This window comes from Anarrhichthys ocellatus, unplaced genomic scaffold (genome assembly GCF_004355925.1).
Source record: "Anarrhichthys ocellatus isolate YVR2014 unplaced genomic scaffold, GSC_Weel_1.0 scaffold9, whole genome shotgun sequence".
NCBI classification, from domain to species: Eukaryota; Metazoa; Chordata; class Actinopteri; order Perciformes; family Anarhichadidae; genus Anarrhichthys; species Anarrhichthys ocellatus.
The window spans coordinates 10798588-10806746 of record NW_022280039.1 but is presented as its reverse complement, the minus strand read 5'-3'; the positions used below and the strand labels follow the sequence as shown (position 1 = coordinate 10806746).

Sequence of the window (8159 nt, the reverse complement as noted above, 5' to 3'; positions counted from 1 at the left end):
TGTATTTAGGAGAGGATGAAGGGGTAAATGAGAGAAAGCAAGCACATGATGAAGTGCACTTTCAAATCATTTAACACATCCAAAACCTCCGCTTCCTGAGTTGCAAAATGAGAGGTGTCATCTGAAGTGCTTGATGTGTCAGAAGGCTCTAAATACTACACTACCCATGAGCCTCAGCCCCTGTTGCTATGGAGAGGAATCCAGTCACAGATTCAGAGCTGTAGAAAAATTCATCTTTGTTATTGGAAACGAAACAGCACACCAGAGTTGCCGAATTCATCCAGAAATTGACCCACGGGCCCAAAGACACCCGATTTAAACTGCAGAATATTTATCAGGTTTCCATCACAGGTACAGAGGTACCTTTGCATGTTTACTCGAACAACCAGATCTTTTCTAACACAGCTGCTCATCTTTTGTACCGATGGTTCAATCCGGAGAGTTAATTTCCCACCAAAGGCTTGGAAGCGCTCCAACTGCAAGTCATCGAACACTTTCTATGCCAAATTTTAATCCCAGAATCTTCAATGCTCGACATAACTCCTCCAGATATCCACCTTTTTTTTTTTTTTGACAATTTAAGTTACCATAACGATCCAGCCACACCTCCTTCTCGCTGCTTGAAAAACAGTTCGTACACACACACACACACACACACACAGGGGGGGGGGGCTGCAGTGGTGATCGGACAAACACTGTTCTTGGAACTCTGCCGAGGCAAGGCTATTGTGCAGGCGCGCGGTAAAGAGACAGAGAGAAAGGTTGGGGGGGAGGCGGCGCTGAGGTTGCTTCAATGGCTGGCTCCACCAGTGGAGATAAAAGGCAGAAAGGTGCAGGGCCAAGTTGAGGCCTGGCCGAGGTGCTGGAAAAATAAAAATGATTGGAGGGGAAAACACTGGCAGTTGCAGGTGTCAGCAGGTGAGGCGGGGTCAGGGAAACAACGCGAGGTGTCCTGTGTATGTTTGGGTTCCAGCTTGGATCCGGCCTCTTCCTTTCTCTCTCCATACGTTTGCTACGACTACAATCCACGAACGCAAATTGATCATGGAAGCATAAAAAGGGTCTCATAGTACCGGTGTGGCTAGCTGATCGCATTTTATTTAATTTGGACTTTAACAGCTTGATGTGGATTGTACAGATTGTTTCTTGAAAGACAAATTCATGCGGCGTTTTGTGGTTTGGGTGAACTCGATTGCATCTGGAAAAAAAAAGGGAACATAGTGTCCAGACTTATTCTGCATGTGTGTATCCTTTTACTAGTCACCTCAGGGCCACATGGACCGAAGGTCTGGGTGTGGATCCATCTCACCCGGCCATTCAATCCCCCTCATCTCCGACCCCGTCAAAGCCACCCCACCGCCCGAGGACAGGGTCTGTGGATTTCATACATTCCACTGTGGGAGGGGATACGCTTGAGATTCTTCCACTTAAGTGGGTTTGATTATCAGGATTTAGTAAGCAGAAGAAAGAAGAAACTTGTCAAATAAAATACCCAAACCAGCACGAAAACAAGTTATTTGGGATGGTCGGCGGGAAAACCAGCCTGTAAATGTCACCACAACATCAGTGGCAATTACAGGCAGAGAAAGTGGCATAAACTGGACCGTCCCACATACGTTACTACACCCCTTACAAAGCCTGCACCTCCCCAAAAATGCATGTTTGTGCCCTGGGCAACAGAACATTTCCCTTTCTGCCGCAGGAGCAAAATAAATAGTCTACATGAGGGCAAAAGGGAGAGAAAAGTAAACATTAATTGGTGTGGAAATAATTCCATTACCATATAGCTCCCTATAAAAGGGTGATTTGTTCTTTTTGATCGCCCCAGAGAGTGTTTATGAAGTCACTGTGGGATCAGCCTGGGCCCGGGGGCAAGGCCAGCCACCAGAATTCCTCCGAAACATTTGTTTAGCAGCAGGCCGAGTGCAGAGCGGTGCACAAACGCAGTATTGTTCTTGCCGTTCTCGCTGGTCGCGCTGCCAGCAGAGGTAGGAGCTGACGGGGCCGGAGAGAGAGAGAGAGAGAGAGAGAGAGAGAGAGAGAGGAAGGAGAGCTATGGGGTTGAGGGTTTGGGAACAAGCAGACCCTGGGGATGACCCTCCCCGGGGAGTTAAACAAGCACTTCCTGCCATCAGCGTTACCGGGGACTCTTTGAAAAAGGTAATGGCCAACTTCTAAAGATCAGGTCATTTCACAGTCGAGAGGGCTGTTCCATCGCTGAGTAGTCAGAGCTTTATTCCCCCGCTGCCCTTCTGCTCTCTTCAGCACGTTGTGGTTTATAAATTATACAATCAAAGCCAACAAGTTCCTCCCACATCCATGTCTTTGTATGGGGATATTTGGAAGAGATTTATCTGCCCAAGAGTTCACGACTCCAGTGTTATAAACCCCTAGAGATCCATGTTATTTGATTTGTTTTTTATTAGAAACAAGGAACCACTCAGCTGGCTGTAACCTCTGGGGCACTTGGCTCCACATCTAAGAGGATTGCAGGTTGCAAGTCCTTTTCTGACAAAAAGGGGACAGCCATGGCAAAATACCGCCTCTGGAGGTGAAAGGAAAGCAAGCTGGAAAAACTATGCAAAGTCACCGTAATTCAGACAGGATGTCACAGAAATGCCAACTAGAGCTTTTTTCCGGAAGCCAAACGCTCGATGCACAGGAATTCTGCAGATTTGGCAAATTATGTGACAAAAAAAAAAAAAAAGGAACTACGCAATGTAGCAGAATTCCCCATCTCTTTGAGAACCTCGTATTAAAGAAAGCGTGGCTTTGAGCCGGTTTATACTGCCGTGTGATTATGTGATGTATTTTTAAAACCCAGTCTGCAGGGGCAGTCACTTTGAGCCTCCACCTCCGTGTTTGTATTGAACAGCGAGGCACTTGTTAGGCCAGACAGAGGCCAATACAGACCCCTTTGAAACTCATAATCAGCGTGATGAAAATATTAAAAGGACGGTGGAAGACGAAGGGTCAGGGAAGGTCCGTCTGTCGCTCCTTGAGTCGAAATTAACATACGCCTCGCCGTGACACCTTGAAGATGAATATCTAATTCGGAGGATCCAAGGATGATGAAAGCTAAAAAAAAAAAAAAAAAAAAAAAAAAGAGGACAAATGCATATTCAAATGGGCCTGGCAAGTCTGGCCTATTTTTGCATATGAAATTCCATTGCAACTCAGGGTCGGGACCTCTGGGTACTTAAGGAAAGAATGTACGACTTGAAATGGGAGACCACAACGAGGGCTGCTCGCGTCCCCCCCCCCCCCCCCAGCTGGGAGGACAGCATGCGGATCAAAGGGACTCTGTGAATCGTCAAGAGGGCCGATCGGGATGAACTTGGAGGGCATGTGAAGGGTCTGGGAGAGCTGCCTACTCTGCGCACATCGCGTGTGGGAGCCCCATCTTCTGCTCGGTCCGTTTACAGCTTCTCCTCGTTTCGTTAATAATTCAAAAAACACATGAAAAAAAAACCACACACACACACACACACACACACAGCTAGTCTCGACCATTAGAGTCCCCAGGGTGTGCTGCTAGCATGTTAGGAGGGTGAGTCACACAGTCCAGTGAGCAGTGTGTTTACCTCACGTTTGCCTTGGCCCGGCTGCTCTGTGTTAGAGCAGCGCGATGATGAAACCTCTTCCTGAAACGCCTCCTGTGCTTTACTAGGTGAGCATGAGACTGGAAGGCAGCACCTGCACGCTACCTCTCAGCGGCCCACAGTCAGGAATCAACGCTCTCTCGTCACCGTCCATAATCTCTTCTCTAATTCTGACCATCGCTTCTGAATGAAAGCTTAACAATTGTTCATAAAAAGGAAAGAAATACCTCAGAAAGTTGCAAAGTGAAACACACTGATACTTGTCTCTAAACCTGTTCACTTGTTGCCCTCAGGATGTGGCTGGTATCGATTTGTCAATGCCAATATTTAATTATCAGCTAAATAACAAACAGGTTTCGGTATTTGCCTTTTCTTCTTGTGGAAGCGTCCTTGAAACATTTGGCTCACGTAGAACCAACAACCGATGGGCTAGATAACGCTGCTTTCCTAAGTTTAGGCAGAAAATTCAGCATCTGCAAGCCAATTATCCAGCTAACCCTATAACATGTCAAAACATCCCAACACAGGTAGGAGATATAGTTGGTGCTGCGGGCCCTTGGCTCCAAGCGAGATCCCGTGTGTGTAAGTGTACCTGGCATGTCACAATAACAGGGGCCGGTCGTAGGCGGAGAACAAGAGCGTCTTTTGTAGGGAGAACCGGGACGACCAGCATCCCCCGTCGGGCTTCGGCCCCTATGAGAGAGCTGAAGTCTCCCGACCTCCAGCACCTCGTCTGCCAGCCAGCCGGGGCCCAGCCCGGAGAGGCCTGTCATCACTACCACAGAGGCCTCTATTCATCCCCGCAAAGACAAAGCCAAAAGTGTACAGCAGCCATCCAAGGCATCCCAAGCATCCAGATATCAACCAGCGATATCATTTTAGGCCTTTGTGAGCCTGTGCTTTGGTTTACCCGTCTTTCCATCCCCACCATCCCTCCCTGCTCTCCGTCCCCTCCGCGGCGAGGATTTGTCCGTTTTTGTGGTGCAAGGACCTCACATGCACCGCACACGCTCAGTGCACACTACCATGGATGGTTTAATAGTATGACAAGAAACTCACTTGTGTCACTGTCATGACTTAAGAACAGGAACTAAAATAAAGGCAGGTGTTTAAAATGACAGTGGGGCTCACGTTCAGTGGTTCACATTCATGTCAGACCCTTCCGGTCTGGCCCTCCGCTGGCCATTCTGGGCCCCTGAACTCGGTGGTGAAATCTCCACCTGCTGATAGCATCAGCTGCCCCCCCTCCCCAACCCCCTTCTCTCTGGCATGTGTGGCGGCCACCGATAAAAGAACTGTAGATAAGAGGAAACACAAGCTGTGATGAGGAACACATTGCCGCCAGGAGAAGAGAACAGAACATCAGCCCGGTGGAAAGATACAAGAAGGAGAGAGATGGAGGGAGGAGGAGGAGGAGGAGGAGAATCTGATAATGATTAAATGAGAACACTGGGAAGAAGACAAAAATTTGATCTGTTGCGTATCCGCAAGTTTAAAAAGAAAAGGAGAGAAGAGGAGGTTCTGTCAAAATAAACTGAACAACAATAAGTATGAATGGTCAAAGATGTTGAAGCTTATGCTATACGGTATATTTCTGAACCCAACCAGCTCCTTGTGCGATTTGGGATGCATGCGGTTTGTCGAAAAAACAAACAAAAAGTGACTGCAATCAAGCCCGCAGACAAGTACCCATAAATACGACATGAGAGGTAGCTTAAATACATAGCACTGCATCCGAGCAAGAATAGCAAGCACCACTGCAGCATCGCAGAGAGACTCAAAGACTTTCTAGCTGTGGCTGGGTTTAGAAATACTACAGTAAAAGAATGTAGTGGTAGTGGTAAAGGTAGTGTAGTAACATTGTTTCTTAAACCCGAGGAAAAGCAACAATTTTGCAGCAATCACAAACTCCCATCAACCGATGACCATTCCTCTGCTGTTTCCAGTTCGGCTCTCCGGAAAACAAGAGTGAATGTAAATAAATGGAAGCTGTTGACGCGGGCCGAGAGTGGAGGGGACAGGTGCCACAATGACACCAGCGACCTCCAGGGGGGATGTATGCATCCCATAGCGGTGTCCTCTTTCAAGATGGAGACCGGAGGGGACAAACCAGTTGGTCCACACCCAGGGGTGTGAGCACAGCGACGGGGTCACTCGGCGACAGTTAGGGGAACACCCGCGGCTTAGGAGACACTTAGCGTGCATTGTCTGGGGATCTTCAGGCATATAATCCCATTTCTGACCCTCCCATGCTAAAGACAATATTTAAATCTTGTGTTGAAGTATAAAAATCCCTTCTGGTTCTCTCTGAGGTCTTGCTTCTCATCTATCTTTTTTACTTTCCGGACAAAAAATAAATGTAAGCTTTCTCCTCTGCTGTAAGTCGTGCTGGATACAAGCAGCATTGGCATGCTTAACATGTAAACTTTATATATATATATATATCATAAGAATCTGTTAGCCTGCATTTGACCAAGTACGCCCTGCTGCTGGCCAGGCTCCCTCCCATTGGCTCGGAGTCAACGCAAAGTGTCCCGCTAATCCAACAGTTGTCTGGCCACGCTGAAAGTCACCTCCGAGTCCAGCTCTAGCACTCGTGTCAGGAATCCGCAGGCTCTTTGCATACCGAGTGGCCGGATATCCTCTAGTTAAAGAGGGCCCTCTAAGCCAGGGCCATGTGTTGGTGGACTGGGGAGGGTGACAAGGGGTAGGGGTGTACAGGCAGTGCTTAAAAAAAGGCTTTCAGGGTGACATCAGCATCACTTTGAGCGGACAAAAAAAAAAAGAAAAGAAAACGGTGGAGGGAAAGCGCGGCCTGTTCAGGTTCCATAGAAACCAATCCGTTTTTCTTCCTGCGCATCCTCGGAGGCGCGCACTGCGCCGGCTAAAAGTGCAGTTGCTGCTGCTCCGAGCCCGCTGGATCTGTGCATCCCTGAATGGCTTTTGTGTTGCTGCCGGGGCAGAACAAAGTGAGTTCAGGTTACTGCACTCCTCACGTTATTGGCCCACATTGTCTCTAATTATTCTAGCAAACATTGACACAGCATGTGTGGTCTCACATTTATACCCCCCCCCCCAATCCCAATCCCTCCCCCATGCTTAACAGAGTGAGAGAAGACCGAGAGAGAGAGAGCAGAAAACAAGACAGAAAGAACTTATGAAAGGAACGATGAGACAAAGAAATATACTTGCATTCACCGTTTTGCGCTTCATTATGACGCAATTATCAGTGAGAATTGCTTTAAGCTGCACTGAGAGGCTTTGTTTGTTTTCAAACCCCTGAAGAGAACGCAGTGTATACTTGGTGGGGGGGGGGGGGGGGGGGGGGGGGGGGGGGGGTGTTCTCCTCACCTTTCTCCCATGCCGCCTCAACTCGTGAGAGAACAACCGCACCATGCCAACTCAAGCTTTTAATACATGCAGCGACAGAGAACAACCGGCAAGCGGTAAGAGTGCAAAGACGGTGGCGTTTTTTCTAGGATGCAAAAAAACAAAAAAAAAAAAGAAACTTCTGCCACAACTTTAAAGCTCAATCCCACACTCTAATTTGAGTCCTGAAGCTTTCCCCGTTGCCGGGGCGCTTCTAACTCTGGCTTTTGCAAAACAATAATTATGACGAATGTATGCATCAGTAGCTTACCAAATCCTCTGTCCATGAGCTTAGCTTGAGGCAATGCTGCAGAAAAGCTCACCCAAATATGCTGCGTGTGGTTGCCAGTAGGAAATGGCTTAAAGTCGGGCACGACGAGGGTCTGGTGTAAAATCAAACCCGGAATAATATAGAAATGGTCGGAGCAGGCGAGCTTAGTAACTGTAAACTTGTCACTGATCTCTAATTAGTATTTTCTAGCAGTGCTAGAGAAAACATCAGTGGAGTGTGAAGCCTTTCTGAGCAGAGCTGTTGCAGATGTTTGTATTTACTGGAAACCAGTAAAGCAAATGGATGGACTCATCTGTTAGGAAGTCCAGCATTTTTCTTCAGATGGGTTTCGATCAGCGATTCAGATCTTTTTAATTTCACACCTCTCCTCTGAGATTTGATAAGATCACTATTTTCTAGATAGATTTATAGATGTTTTACTTTGTATTTCCTTGTTGGTCATTGGTGCTATTTATATATACTCCTATTGTTACTCTACTCCTATATTGAGAGGGATGCAAAACACCGAGTTAACTTCCTTGTACTTTGCTAATTAAGGTGATTATGATCATACACATACATATACATACATACATACATACATACATACATATACATATACACATATATACATACATACATATACATACACACATACATACATACACACATACATACATACATACACACATACATACATACATATATATACACACATACATATACATATACACATACATACATATACACATACATACATATACATACATACATATACACATACACACATATACATACATACATACACATACACACATATACATACATACATATACACATATATATACATACATACATACACACATATATATACATACATACACACATATATATACATACATACATACACACATATA

At 46.4% G+C, this 8159-nt stretch overlaps 1 protein-coding gene across 3 annotated transcripts in view; it reads right to left on the bottom strand.

Moving 5' to 3' along the window:
- Positions 1–8159, bottom strand: part of znrf3 (zinc and ring finger 3) — a 67905-nt gene that overhangs the window by 42820 nt on the left and 16926 nt on the right. The window lies entirely within an intron of this gene.